We start from the raw sequence: 16,021 nt of genomic DNA, 5'->3' as shown, positions 1-16,021 counted from the left end.
TTATCCACATGTAAAACTGGAAAGGATATTGCCTGAACTCCACTGAGAATCTCATGCTTTCTTCCCTAAGGTTTCTCTACCACCATGAAGTGGGGTTCCTAAGTGTGTCTGCGCTGCTACTCTGACACATGTGCAAACCTCTAAGAGGAAGGAAGTTAGCAGGGGCACCTGGGTAGCTCAGTTGGTTAAGTGTCAGCCTTTGGCTTGGGTCATGATCCAGGGGTCCTGGAATCTAGCCCTGCATCAAGCATCACAGAGCTCCCTGCTCAGCGGGGAGTCTGCTTCTCCCTCTCACTCCGCCCCTCCCCAACTCCTGCATGTACTCTCTCTCTCACTCACTGTCTCTCTCAAATAAATGAATAAAATCCTTAAAAAACAAACAAAACAAAACAAACAAACAAAAACAGGGAATTTACCAGAACATGGTCAACTCTGACTAGTAGGGGTTATTGCCATTCTTTGGTGGGGCATTTCTGAGGTGTATTTAATGCAGGTCTTCGAGGGTATACCAGAGGGACCATCCCCCATTTGCCCTTCAATCATCTTTTTCTTCCTTCCCTGTGTGACTCTTTCTAGCATTCCCTTCCTCCCCACTCTGCTTCCTTAGAATCTCTTCCCAAAATAATCTTTCTGAAAATAAGTCATATGTCATACTATTAGAGAAAACCCATACTAAGATAGATAGACTTTTGTATCCCTATTTTTTAAAAGCATTTAGGAAACTGAGGCAAAAAAAAAAAATTAACCACCCAGAATTGCATGGCTATTTTTATTTATTTTATTAATATATAATATATTATTTGCTTCAGGGGAACAGGTCCGTGAATCATCAGTCTTACACAATTCACAGCACTCACCACAGCACATAGCCTCTCCAATGTCCACAACCCAGCCACCCATCTCTCCCCACTCACCCACCAGCAACCCTCAGTTTGTTTCCTGAGATTAAGAGTCTCTTAAGGTTGTCTCTCTCCCCAGTCCATCTTATTTCACCTTTTTTCCCTCCCTTCCCCCCAAAGCCCTCCACCCTGCCTCTCAAATTCCTCATATCAGAGATGCCATATAATAATTGTCTTTCTCTAACTGACTTATTTTGCTTAGCATAATACCCTCTAGTTCCATCCACGTCATTGCAAATGGCAAGATTTCATTTCTGTTGATGGCTGCATAGTGTTCCATTGTATATATATACCACATCTTCTTTATCCATTCATCTGTTGATGGACATCTAGGTTCTTTCCATAGTTTGGCTACTGTGGACATTGCTGCTATAAACATTCGGGTGCATGTGCCCCTTCAGATCACTACATTTGTATCTTTAAGGTAAATCCCCAGTAGTGTGAATGCTGGGTCGTAGGGTAGCTCTATTTCCAACTTTTTGAGGAACCTCCATGTGTTTTCCAGAGTGGCTGCACCAGCTTGTATTCCCATCAACAGTGTAGGAGGGTTTCCTTTTCTCTTTGCCAACACCTGTCATTTCCTGACTTGTTAATTTTAGCCATTCTGATTGGTGTAAGGTGATATCTCACTGTGATTTTGATTTATAGTTCCCAGGTGCCGAGTGATGTTGAGCACTTTTTCATGTGTCTGTTTAGCCATGTTGATATCTTTTTTTGCAGAAATGTATGTTCATGTCTTCTGCCCATTTCTTGATTGGATTTTTTGTTCTTCGGGTGTTGAGTTTAAAAAGTTCTTTTAGATTTTGGATACTAGCCCTTTATCTGATATGTCATGCAAATATCTTCTCCCATTCTGTCAGTTGTCTTTCAGTTTTGTTGACTGTTTCCTTTTCTGTGCAAAAACTTTTTATCTTGATGAATTCCCAATAGTTCATTTTTGCACTTGCTTCACTTGCCTTTGGCGATGTTTCTAGGAAGAAGTTGCTGTGGCTGAAGTTGGTGAGGTTGCTGCCTGTGTTCTTCTCAAGGATTTTGATGGATTCCTGTCTAACATTGAGGTCTTTCATCATTTTGAGTCTATTTTCGCGTGTGGTGAAAGGAAATGGTCCAGTTTCATTCTTCTGCATGTGGCTGTCCAATTTTCCCAAGCTTAAAGTCTGGAATTTTGATGCTGTCAACTTTGGCATTCTTTTTCAACATTCCTCTGGCTTTTCGGGGTCTTTTCTCGTTCCATATAAATTTTAGGATTATTTGTTCCATTTCTTTGAAAGAAATTGATGGTATTTTGATAGACATTTTCATAATATTTGTTCTTCCAGTGCATGAGCATGCAACATTTTTCCATTTCTTTGTGTCTTCCTCAATTTCTTTCATAAGTACTCTATAGTTTTCTGTGTACAGATTCTTTTCTTTGCCTCTTTGGTTAGGTTTATTCCTAGGTATCTTATGGTTTGGGGTGCAATTGTAAATGGGATTGACTCCTTAATTTCTCTTTCTTCTGTCTTGCTATTGGTGTATAGAAATGCAACTGATTTCTGTGCTTTGGTTTTATATCCTAACACTTTACTAAATTCCTGTATGAGTTCTAGGAGTTTTGGAGTGGAGTCTTTTGGGTTTTCCACATAAAGTATCATATCATCTGCGAAGAGTGACAGTTTGACTTCTTTGCTGATTTGAATGCCTTTTATTTCCTTTTGTTGTCTGATTGCTAAGGCTAGGACTTCTAGTACTATGTTGAATAGCAGTGTTGATACTAGACAGCCCTGCTGTGTTCCTGACCTTAGCGGGGAAAGCTCTCAGTTTTTCCCCATTGAAAATGATATTCGCAGGGAACCTGGGTGGCTCAGTGGGTTAAAGCCTCTGCTTTCGGCTCAGGTCATGGTCCCAGGGTCCTGGGATCGAGCCCCACGTCGGGCTCTCCGCTCAGCAGGGAGCCTGTCCCCCCCTCAACCTCTCTCTGTCTGCCTCTCTGCCTACTTTTGATCTCTGTCAAATAAATAAAATCTTAAAAAAAAAAAAAGAAAATGGTATTTGCTGTGGGTATTTCATAGATGGCTTTGATGATATTGAGGTATGTACCCTCTGTATGTACACTGTGAAGAGTTTTGATCAAGAAAGGATGCTGTACTTTGTCAAATACTTTTTGAGCATCTATTGAGAGTATGCTGTGCTTCCTGTTTTTATGTGCTTCCTTTCTTTTAATGTATTGTATCACATTGATTGAGTTGCTTCTTTATAATATACACTAACCAAATCAGAAGAGACCCAAAGCCATGGGGAGAAGGAAAGAAAAAAAAAATATATATATATATATGCACACACACACACACACATATATATGTTTGTGTATATATATATGTGTGTGTATATGTACATATATATATATATATACACATACATATATATGTGATTAGGCTAGTGAATAGAACAGAGCTACACACTTGATTTTGGGGGTATTTTGATCTGTTAGAAGAAACTGCCTCCCACAATTTTAAAGAAAGAAAATATATATATAGACATATGTATATGTGTATATATACGGGTAAACATGATAAAGGGATAGAACATGACTGTAAGGATGAAGATTAAAAAAGATTTTAAAAAAGGAATTGATCAGATAAGAAGTTGGTTGAAGAAAAAAAAAGAGGAAAGAATGTGATCAGGCTGGAGACTAGAACAAAGCCATGTGCTAGACTTAGGGTATATTTTGATCAGTTAGAAGAAACTGTATCCCACGATTTTAAAGAAAGAAAAACATATGTTTACAAAAAATAAGGTTAAATAGAATGAAAGGATAAAATATAACTATAACAATGAAGATTAAAAAAATTTTTTAAGGTGTTGATAAGATAAAATAATTTAAAAAGGTTAAAACAGGAAAGAGGAAAAATTTTAAAAAATAGAATAAGAAAAAATAAAATTTAAAAAATTTAACTTTGAAAGGCTAAGGAATCATGGGAAAAGAGCCATGAATTCGAGGTGTTACATTCCCCTAACTCTGGAGTTCCACTGTTCTCATTGATCAGTGAGCTTGGTCTTGGCTGGGTGTTCTTGCTGATCTTCTGAGGGAGGGGTCTGTTACCATGGTTCTCAGATGTTTTTGTCCAAGGCGGAATTGCACCGCCCTTGCCAGGGGCCAGGCTAAGCAATCTGTCCAGGTTTGCTCTGGGGAGCTTTTGTTCCCTGAACACTTTCTGTAGAGCTCTGGAGGATGGGAATGAAAATGGCAGCCTCCTAATCTCTGGCCCATAGGAGCAAAGAGCTCAGGGCCCCACTTCTTGGTGCACCCTCGGAGAAAAGCGGTCAATCACTTCTGTCTGCCTGGTCTCCAGCTGCGCTCCGTGCTCACCTGGCCTGTGACCAGGTTTCTGTCTCCGGCGCACGGCCCCATTTGGAGTCTCCAAATCCAGCTGGTTTCTGCAGCACACTCCCATGCTGCTCCTCCTGGAGGAGGAAGGAGGGGGAGTCTCTCTGGATCTGCCACTTGTGGGGTCCCTGCTGGACAGCAGTGGCCTAACTGTGCCTCGGATCATGGTTTAAGGTAACCCCGAGCTGAGAGCCCCCTCCTCACTTCCATCTCTGCAGCCAGCTTCCCTGCTCCGAAACTCAGGCACCCTTGCTCTTTTTGTGACCCTGCCAGTCCTGAGACCACACTGTCCCTGCGAGGGCTCCACCCCTCACTTAGCCTCTAGAGCAATGTCCCTCAGTGGAGTAGACTTCTAAAAGTCCCGATTTTGTGCTGCCCTGCTCTGCCACTTGCTGGGAGCCGGCCCCAACCCCCACAGTCTCTCTTACCATATATCACCTCGGATTCACTTCTCCACACATCCTGCTATCCAGAAAGTGGTTGCTTTTCTGGTCCTAGAATTGCGGGGCTTCTTCTCGTCAGTCTCCTTCGAGTTTGTAGATGTTCAGAATGGCTCGATAACTATCTAACTGAACCCCTGGGACCTGATAACATTTAGGTCTCCTACTCTTCTGCATCTTGTTGCTCCCTCCCCTGCATTAAAACACAAAGCAAGAGAGCTTAGATCCAGAACAGCCTGACTCTAATCATGCTCTTAATCACTATATTGATTTTCAAAGTGGAAACTAAAATTAGCTTTGATTTTGTCTAACATGTTTATTATATATATCTAACTTACCAGTTTTCTGTCATTTCTTCTTTTAAAAATTTTCAGTCATCAGTTATTGAAAATGCATTCGTCTAGTTGGAAGTCATACCAGGTAATTTCCTGCTGCTCTCACTTACAGCCTCCCTCGTAGGTCCCTATGACAGGCTGACAGCTGGTTTTCTTCCTTCCCATCAGGCAATACTCTTTAGAGATAAGTGTGTTTGCTTTGGGGTTTGATAGAACTGATTCAAGTCAACTCTCTCAGTTATTCACTATGATATCTGGTGAGGCTCTTACTCTGTCTAAGCCTCCCTTCCCTTATTTGTAAGATGGAGAAAATAATTCCTAACTCACAGGATTGTTTTGCTGCAATGATATAATAACTCGTGTGTTTTCCTTTGTTTAAATATTAAACCTTGGCATGCCATTTTCATTTAATCACATTTGTTATTATTCTTGTTCAGTTGACTTTAAGTGGTAGAGTTCTGGAGAAGCTAGAGCTGTTTATTGTTAAATGCTTATTCATCCCTTTGTTTTTCATGGAAGGATCTATTTTTATGAGTCTATAATACTTCTAGTAATCTATGAAGTAAACCCAGAGATTTCTGGACTTTGAAATCAAGTGCATGGTGCATAAAAATGTTAGTATAAATATTGCTGGAGGCAATAGAAGGAACTCTTAAGACCCAATGGACTCACATATTGATTCAAGTGCTCCATTATGTGGCATTTAGAGGATCTTTTGTGCTGTGGCAATGAAATAAAAGCTTCTGAGAAATAGTAGATTCCCATTAAAAGATGATTTAATGCTTGTATTCAAATATGCTGTCTGCCAATTTGCTTTCCCTAAAATATATTATACCCATTACTGGAATTCTAAAGAAGTCCTTAAAACTTGGGTTAAGTAGAAAACCAAAATTGACTGAAATACACGAGCTTTAAGTTAGTCAACGTGTACAATTATGTATGCTAAAATTAGTGAGGCCTTTTATAAAATATGTTTATAAAAACATAGTCTATCTTCAAAGTATCTAATTTTGTTATAATTTCAACCATGAGTACAAAGAAAATGTGATTAAAGAGTTTCACTGCCTCCGTGGTCACAACTGGGGTTTTATCTACTATATTAAATCCTCTTTCAAGTACCCAACCCAGTGGCTACATGGTTTTCACCAGTAGCATCAGAAGCATCAAGAATATATTTGGCTCTCCCCAAATCATGAGCATACTTGCAACTGATCCTGCTGTGGTTTGTAATTTCAAGTTTTCAGGAGAAAGATTTTAATCACATTCTTTATTTAGTTCCCCCAAGCTAGATACTTATTTGTTGTTGCAAGGTCACAGACAAAATGAGCCCACCCGCCATAAGTACATATTTGCTTTACATTAAGGGGATGGTTCTAATCTGAATTGCCAGAAAAGTCATTCTTCAGAGTCCAGAGTGCTAACTGTTACACGGTTATACTTCAAGAACAGAGAAATGGGAATTTGTAAAATAAAAACAGGTCTGCTTCAAAAGTTAACTTATCTCCTAGATAAATTACTAATAATGTATGTACTCCACTGAGGTCAGGGAAGTTCTTGAAGATGACCCCAAGGCAGGGTCTGAAGAACCATGACTTGTCCAAGTAAGTAGAGTGTTGAATCATAGAGGAAAGAACTGATGGGAACCTCAAGTATATTTTACATCTGTAGTTATTTAATTATTTGTTCACTATCCTTTCCTGCATTACCCCATGAGGACACAAGCCGTGTCTCTTTTACTCATAACTGCATCCACCAGAGGCAAGCACCATGCTTGACATATGAATTTTCATGGATGGATAGCCAGATGAATTTCTCCTTCATTGTTTTGCTCTCTTCTAGTTCTTTTGTGATTGTCTTATCTCCCCAACTAGATTGTAGTCATCTGAGAGCAGAGACCATATCTCACATTCCTCCAAAATCCTTCCCAATGGTGTTTCATTCAAATCAATGTCAGTACCGACTGATTAAGCTGTCAAGGTGTGAATTTGAAAAGAGAGGGAGGCAAGAATTTGAAAAGATAGGGAGGCAAGAGGATTAGCAAGGAGTTGTCATGACTTCTAGCATATCAAATATGTATCTAGCATGTACATATACGTATATAGTATCTAGCATATAACTGACATATCTCTAAGTACACATTGAATTATATGAAATTCTCAGATGTGACCATTTAATTTCATATTCATTTCATATGCTTCCTTCTAACTACTGAAGAGTGATAGAAGCTGAGAACCCAAGAAAAACCATGACATTTTGAGTGGGCAAACAACTTTAAATCATAATTCTAGCTTTATAACATTGCACAAGCTTCCAATTCTTATTGGAGCTCAGTTTCCTCAGTTGTGAAATGGGCGTGGTGCCTTTTAGGAAAGTTGTAGAGGTTATATGAGCTGAAAACTCTAAAATATCTAGCCCATTACAGAAGCTCAGTGAAAGTTCCAGTCCCCAATATTCTTATGCAAGTATCTTAACATCTCCTTTTCTCAATCTCCTTCTCTGCAAAATAAGCAGAAGACATAAGGGAATTAAGTATGGTTCAGGGCTCCTGCTCATAACTACTATACTATACTATCTATACTATAATATACTATCTATACTATACTATATTATACTACACTATACTATATTATACTATACTGTACTGTACTAAATCATGTTATACAATATGGTACTATAGTTTTTATAATGGTTTTGAATTCAACTTGCATAAAATTAATAATCTTTCAGACAACAAGATATAGACCGAGTCTAAAAGATAAACAGGGGAAAAATGGTGTGTGTGTGTGTGTGTGTGTGGTGGGGGGTAACAGGTGTGTGTCTGGCTCAGGTCACTTTTTTTTTTTTTCTCAATGCATAGATGAATGACTAGTCATTCTTCATAAAACTCTGTGTGCCTTACTTTCATTTGGTAGGAGCCTGTCATGTTTCTCTTTGGGTCAGAGTTTGCAACTCAACTCACACTGTAAGTTGAGCTGTTTTGAATAAGAAAAGATTAATAGTACAAGAACATGTGTCCTTTGCTTTACATTTAAGGATATTCTTCTTAATCATTTTAATCAACTGATTTCAGTTGTATCTCTGGCACTGTTCTAAGGACTTTACACATATAAACTCATTTACTCTTTTTAACAACCTCATATAACAGGTGGTATCCTCTCTCTTTTTCAGATAAGGAAACTGAGGCACAGGGGTTTTAGTACCTTGCTCAAAGTCACCTAGCTCATAAGTGATGGAGTCAGAATTTTCATGGAAGTAAATAGACTCCAGAACTCATGCTGTCCCTTTCTGTGCTCTTCTACCTCCTAATGGTTTATTAATTTTGTACATTACAGCTGAAAACTCCTACTACCTAGCAGATGTGTTATAGGCAAAAGTGATTACCTATTACTGTTATGGAGATGCCCCTCAGTGATGTCCTGACAAAGATCACTCACCAACTGCTTCTAAGTGCACCACTAGAGTTCCATTTATTTGTATCACAAGTTACTCTAAGGTCGATGAGAACCTAAGACTGGTCACGGGAGGGGAGAAAGAGAGAAATGAATCCTGGGGCACTGGAGAGCTGTGGGAAGGTCAGAACTGGGTTTGGTGCCTCAGTAAGAGGAAGGCAGAAGGGACAGAAAGGGACTTCCCTATCAGGTAAGCTACAACAACAGTGATACCATTACCATGAGTCCCTGTTTGTGAATGAGGAAACTAAACAGCAGAGAGGTTAGAGACTCATCCACAGTCACATAGCTGGTAAGTAGCAGAGCATGGATTGGAAATCATGTCTAACTGACACCATCTTAAAGTGCTATTTCCTTCATTACCTTTGGTAGCTTCTGGGGAATGGGAGAATAAGGGGCTATACTTCTCTACTTTAGGGTGCTAAAAAGGGAAATAGGAGAGGATAGGGATAAACAAGCCTTTTTCTAATTTTCTAAGATGGTCCTGCTCTCTGACTTTCTATTTATATTCTTTGATTATGAATTTATGTCAACTTGTTATCCTCAATATTCTGCTTTACTTGAAAGGACTTTATTGATCACTTTGATGCACAAAGTACTGTTCTTGCTGTTGTATATTTTTGTAGTTGGCAGCGTGGGGTGGTGGTGGGGTGGAGAGATATATATTTTACCTTCTAAACCATCAAAGGAATTTATAATCTGGCTAGAGAAATAATATGCACATTTTCTCCTGGATACAGCCTAAATTTCTGAACCCAGCATCAAGGCTCTTCCCAACTGGACCACAGCCTTCCTTAATGTTCTCAAAACACTCTCTTCCTCATCGTGACCACCCTTGAGAACTTCCTACTATGCACCATGCAGGTTCTTGCCTTTGTTTCCTGGTAAGTACAGTTCTCATCCCTGTGTCTCTCGTTTCAGTTACTTCCCTCTCTCCTAACACAGACACCACCGGAGTAGCAGCTAAGGAACAGTTAATGACCTTGAGTTTGCCAGTCACATGCTCCCATTTGATTTGTTACAAGTTCAGCAAATGACACAGAAACAAAAGAAGATATGAACACATTCGCCATGGTGGCATGTGGGATCTCACAGAGGCACTGTGCTCAGGCATGTCCTGGTGGCAGCAGCACAAGATGGCCCGGTGTCCTGCCTAGACCATTACTACTATAAGATGGTTATTGTCTCTCCTGTTCCTGGGCCCTTTGAAATCCCTTTGATTTGTCTCTTTCCTAAAATCAGCCCTCCTGAGATATGTGGACTCTCTGAGCCCTTTTTGTCTCTTGCTAAGTCCCCTTCTGTTGCTACAACCAAACACAGCAAATTTGTTCTCAACCTGTGAAAACTTTTGTCTCAAGCATTTTCTGATACTGGTGAGCCAAATTAAATATTCTCCTCTTTGTGAAATATGCCAGTTACTATGTGAGGTACATAGAAAAATAGAGCTAACTAATTTGAAAGAATAGTATTCTTTAAGGATATAGTATACTACATAGCAGGTCCTTTTACTGAATAAGGAAGAGGTAAACTCAAGACTTACTGATGAAAGTTTATTGTACATAACAAGTGATCTTCTTGGGTGTTCTACTAGCTCTCTCTTCCTATCCTTCTTTTCTCTCCCTCTTCTGTCCCTGGTCACTCATTTAGCAAACATCACTGAGCATCTTCTTTGTTGACTGGCATTATTCTGGGCTCTGGGGACACAGCAGCAGCCAAGACAAATAAGGCCGCTATTCAAATGAAACATCTAGGGTCTGGAGGAGAGAGAAATAAAAAGGTAAACCATTTAAAATGATTATTTCAAAGGGTAATAGGAATAACAACAGAATAATGTGATCAAGAATTATTGGGGTGGGGGCATGAGGGAGGTTGCTTTTCCTGTAGTTTATACAGGAACATCTAGGACGTCTTCTTTGGGAGGATGAAACTTAAGTTGAGGCCTGAATAATGAAAAGAAGCTAATCTTAGAAAGCAGTGGAGGAAGAGTAATCCAGGTAGAAAAAGTAGCATACAGAGAGGCCCTGCGAAATGTTCAAGTCTAGGAAAGAGACCAGAGTGAAGGGAATCCAGCAAGGAAGGTGTGGGTGTTAGAAGAGGGGGCTTAAGAGGAAGAAGTAGGGGCTATTTTGTTAGAACATAATGAATCACTGAAATATTTAAATTTTATTCTTTCATTTTCATTGGAATCTCCTCCCCCACACCCCATTCTGTGTTTCTGAATTTCCAATTAGGAAAGATTGTCCTAATCTTTCCTAATTAGGAAAGATTTAATTTAATAGATTAATTATTTAATCTATTAATAGATCTATTAAATTAAAAGATTTAATTTAATAGATTAATACCAGCAACTCATCACCGGAGTTGCTGGTATTAATCAAGAGAAGGTTTACTCTTCTAAGAGATAATCCTCATAATCTCCCTGACTTAATACTAACTGGAAGAGAAGTTTCTTTCTTTCTTTCTTTCTTTCTTTCTTTCTTTCTTTCTTTCTTTCTTTCTTTCTTTCTTTCTTTCTTTTTTTTTTAAGATTTTATTTATTTATTTGACAGAGAGAGAGAGATCACAAGTAGGCAGAGAGGCAGGCAGAGAGAGAGAGGGGGAGGCGGGCTACTGGCTGAGCAGAGAGCCCAATACAGGGCTCAATACCAGGACCCTGAGATCATGACCTGAGCCAAAGGCAGAGGCTTAACCCACTGAACCACCCAGGTGCCCCAAGAGAAGTATATTTCTTACTCCATTAAATTCCAAGCTAGTTCCAGATCAGTGTCAGGAGCTCTCTTTTACTTAATCATTCACAAACCTAGACTGATAAAAGATTAACCACCTTTCACACGTGGCTTTCAAATTTGCCCTGAATGCAGATATCCAGACTGAAAGGGATTAGGAAATTTGGGGAGAGAAGTTGTGATCTCATGCAAGGTTTGATGGGCCAGCTGGAAGAGGTGTGAAAAACTTCTGCTCATGTCCCTTTGGGCAGAATTTAGTTACCAAACTGCAAAGCAGAGTGGAAAATGTAGTCTGGATGGTGCCCAGGAATAAAGAGTAATGGTTTAATCAATCACGGTCAGTGTCGTGAGTCGCCTGAGGCTGCCTTTCTTGGTAGGTATTAGTAGAGCACGGTGTAACTGACAGACATTTGGGGCTTTCTACTCCATGGGGATGGGAGGTGAGTAAAGATAGAATGTATTTTGAAAAATGAAATTCAAGTAAATATGATTTGATCCCTAGAAAATGAAAAACACTGAAGCTTTGATAATGCAAAACTGCACAGAAAATAAAGCTGGAACAAATTTTCTCACCTGGTTGAAATAAACAGAAAATAGAGTGATATTCAATGGAAAGAACACTTCTTTCACTAGGGCAGTGCAATGGGTCAAACAGTGCCCCCCAAAAGATATGTCCAAGTCCTTACTCTTGGGACCTGTGAATGTGAACTTATTTGAAAATAGGATCTTTGTAGAAGTAGGGTTTGGGTTAGGGTATTACTGTGGGATCTAAATCCATCCTGGATTTAGAGGTCCCTCTACATGGGAACATGGGGCAAAAAGAAAGTAAATCCCCACCTTAAAATTGCCCTAGTCAGTATTTCCAATGTCTCCCCCCACGGCCTTGCCACACGAAGTATCTCCCCTTACCATTTCGAGGGGTCTTTAAAGAGCATCTGTAAAACATGCTCAAAATTCAGTCTCTCCACTCAGCCCCAGCCAGCGAATGGCTGTGCAGCCTCGGCTGGGTCCCCTCAGCTCCCCCTTGTCTGATGCTGGCATCTCACAGCTGCAGAAAGGAACCTTAGCAGGCCTGGGATAATACACACAGCCAGTCAGACTAAAGCTGCTCATGTTCCTGGAGGTCCCAGCAGATATTCTTTTTTTAAAGATTTTATTTATTAATTTGACACACAGAGAGAGATCATAAGTAGACAGAGAGGCAGACAGAGAGAGAAGTGAAAGCAGGCTCCCCATGGAGCAGAGAGCCCCATGCGGTGCTCGATCCCAGGACCCTGAGATCATGACCTGAGCCGAAGGCAGAGGCTTAACCCTCTGAGCCACCCAGGTGCCCCCAAGCAGAGTATTTTTACGAAAGAGGGGACAGATCCTCTCTTCAGCTTCCTGGTGACTGAGTCCCATGGCAGCAGCATGGCTTCCTAGACTCTCACTGGGGCCCTCATGACAGGGGTCCATCACGCTCAGGTCCTAACTCCCTCTTGACCAGAAGCTCTCATGGGACCTAAGGGATCTTGTGGGGGGCAAACATCATCCAATTGCCTCTACTCTTTCCACCTCTTCCATTGTCTTGGCACCTCTTTCTTAAAAACAAAAACAAAAAACAAAAACAAAAAACTAAGCTGTGTTCTTTCAGCCAAAGCAAAAGCGCCACGAGCCCCACCTATAACAACTTAGGTAAAAAGAACCTTGGTGAGAGAGAAGAATGTCGCCTAACCACACATCGCTCCACTCCAGGTAACATCCCCGTTGCGTAAGGAAAAAGGAGAAGGGAAGGAAAGGATTGTTGGTATAGAGCAAGTGTGGGGTTTTCAGAGACAAACAGCTTCTGTCCTGTGGTTCTGCCTATTGTGCTGAGGAACCATCAACAACCTGAACTTGTACTCCAGGTTTTCCGCTGCTACAGGATTTCTTTTTCTTTGGTGCCATCATTCTTGGTCATGTTGCTTGGAAGAAAGAAAAGGTAGATGGACCAAGAGTGGTGGGCAGCAAAGCAGTTTATTGAATGATAGTTCAAAGCTCCAGAGCGGGGAGGGGACCCGGGAGGGTTGCCACCGGAGTTTCTATGTCTGGGGGTTTTTTATGGGCTCCTTGGTGGGCTGTTCTAATCTGATTACCCTCCTTGGGCCTTTTACCCAATCAGGTTTTTGTCACTTACCTATCACATGGTAAAGTGTGGGGAGCTCCTCCCAGGATGGTGTAAAATTCCTTAAAGGGTAGTTAAGGGTGGTTTCCTCTTAGGAAGTGGTCCCCTTGTCCCTGCCTGCTTTCTTCTGACTATCCTTCATTAGTGTCACTTGTTACTATTTCCAGTGCCCACCTAGAGGAAGGCAGTTCACTTCTCCAAGTCTTGGTGGGATATTCGTTGATGAGAAGTTTATAAGGTATAGTTTCCAGGCTTTGGCCCAATTCAGCCACAGGATTTGGGTTGAGAATAGAAAGGATGGGATTTGGTGGTCCATTAGCCCAGTGAAAGAGATCTCAGGAAAAGCACCAGCATCCATTTAGATCGATTTTGTACCCATAGAAGAGAAAAGCAGGCCCAATATAGGAGAAGAGATGCCAATTACAACTAAGGAAAGAAGCCAAGAGCAATAACCAAGAAGAAGAATGAATTAGGTTTGAGGAATGAGTCCTGGGTCAGAAACAGAGAACAGGAAGGAAAATTCAGTGTGATATGTCAAATAGGTGATATTGTATTCATTTGCTAGGGTAACCTTAACACGATACCACTGATTAGGTTACTTAACAGAAATTTATTTTCTCCAAGTTCTGGAGGCTAGAAGTCCGAGATCAAGGTATTCACAGTTTCTTTTCAGTTCAGTTCAATTTCTCCTGAGGCTTACACATGATCATCTTTTCTCTGTATCTTCACATGGTCACCCCTCGGTGATGTGTCTTTGTGTACTCAAATTTCTTCTTCTTTTAAGGATACTAATAATATTGGATTGGGGCCCATTTTATCAGCCTTATTTTAACTTAATTATTTCCTTAAATAAATACTTTATCTATAAACATAATCACCCTAAAGAACTCTATTCCAAGACAGCCACATTGGGGATTAAAGCTTTAGCACATGAATTTTGGGGACACAGACATCCATCCAGCCCATGACAGGTACAGAGGCATCCTGATTAGGCTGAACAGCTTTGCGATCTCAAGACGCCTGTGAATGTAACTGGATCCTTAGCAATCGCCATCAGTGATCACCTCTTTCCATCAATTCCCTTGACCTGGGTGGATGCTCCATTATTCTAAGTAGTTGCTTATAGTTCATTTCCTTAGCCCCCAGGAATCTATTGGTGAAAACCAGCTTTTTGCAGCTAGGGCTCCTCTGTACTTCCAGACAGCTTTGTTGGAGAGGACCCAAGATAACCCAATACTGCCTCTTGCTCCTGCATGCTTTACCTCTGGTTCGTGGAAAACTCTCATTTCCCTTGCTTCAACAAAGTCCGAGAGTTCAGGCCTATTCCAGTATGGACAGCAGAGCTCCCTCTAGGACTTTGCTGCCATAGACTATGTTGGTATTCTCAGACATAAATCAGTTACTGGTCCTCAGGGTTTCTCAATTGCAGAAACACATTTTAAGTCTTGGGAGTCGTCCTGTAAATATTATCCTGCCTCAATAAGCTTTAAGTAAAGGTTTATTCAGTGCCTGGGGTGGGGTGGAGTGAGGACTCACAGGGTAGAAACAGCTCTAATTAAGGACATTTCTTCATTAATTCTTCTGCCCACTTTCTAGTCCTATATTCTCAATGTGGTTGAGGTTTTCAAGAGTCAGTTAAGACTTCACATCTGTTTTATTTTGGGACACATATACTCACCCAAAAAGAGTCCGTCCATATAAGAGAAAGGAAAAGGAACGTAAAGAACTCCATTTGAAAGAAATGGAGAAAGAAATGGATACGGATAAATAAGGAGAGAGGAAAGAAGAAAAGGAGGAAAGGAGGGAGAGAGAGAGAAATACGTTAAAATATTGAAGGTACTTATGGCAGAAATGGTGGGAAAATGATTTAAGTTTTTCACTCCATACACTTTGCATTTTCCAAGTATTTTGTAGTGATTTTTAAAATAGAATATTTATTTTAAAATACTTTTAGACTTATAGAAAAATTTCATAGGTAGTAGGGAGTGTTCTCATATACTCTACAACATGTTTTACTTATTATTAATGTCTTACAATAGTATAATACATTTGTTACATTAATAAACCAAAATTAGTATACTGTGATTAACTAAAATTCGTATTTGTTCAAGTTTCCCTACTTTTTACCTAATGTCCTATTTCTGTTGCAAGATCCCACTGAGATACCACATTACATTTAGTAGGTCATGTCTCCATAGGCTCCTTTGGCTTTGATATTTTCTCATTTGTTCCTTATTTCTGATGACTTTGGCAGTTTTAAAGAGTACTGATCAGAAATTTTGTAGAATGTCACTCAACTGGGATTTGTCTGATGTTTTTCTTATGATTAGACTGGGGTAATGTATTTTGGGCAGGAAGAGGTAAAGTGCCACTTTCATCCCATTCTACCAAGGGTAAATAAATCAACAGGACTTATCACTAGTGATGTTAACTTTGATTAATTGGATGAGGTAGACTTTGGTAGATTTCTTTAAGTAAAGTCACTTTTTTTAAAACTTCCTTTTTATACTGTACTCTTTGGAAGGAAGTCACAGTGCACAGCTCACACTTAGTAAAGAGTTTTGCTCTACCTCCTTGAGGATTAAATAACTCCATAAATTATTTGGAATTCTTTTACCTGGAAGATTCATCTCTTGTTCCCTGTTTATTTATTCAATTATTT

This window comes from Lontra canadensis, unplaced genomic scaffold (assembly GCF_010015895.1).
Source record: "Lontra canadensis isolate GAN:19392208 unplaced genomic scaffold, GSC_riverotter_1.0 scaffold74, whole genome shotgun sequence".
Classification (NCBI taxonomy): Eukaryota; Metazoa; Chordata; class Mammalia; order Carnivora; family Mustelidae; genus Lontra; species Lontra canadensis.
The sequence above is the reverse complement of the archived record's forward strand: the minus strand, read 5'-3'. Positions refer to the sequence as shown.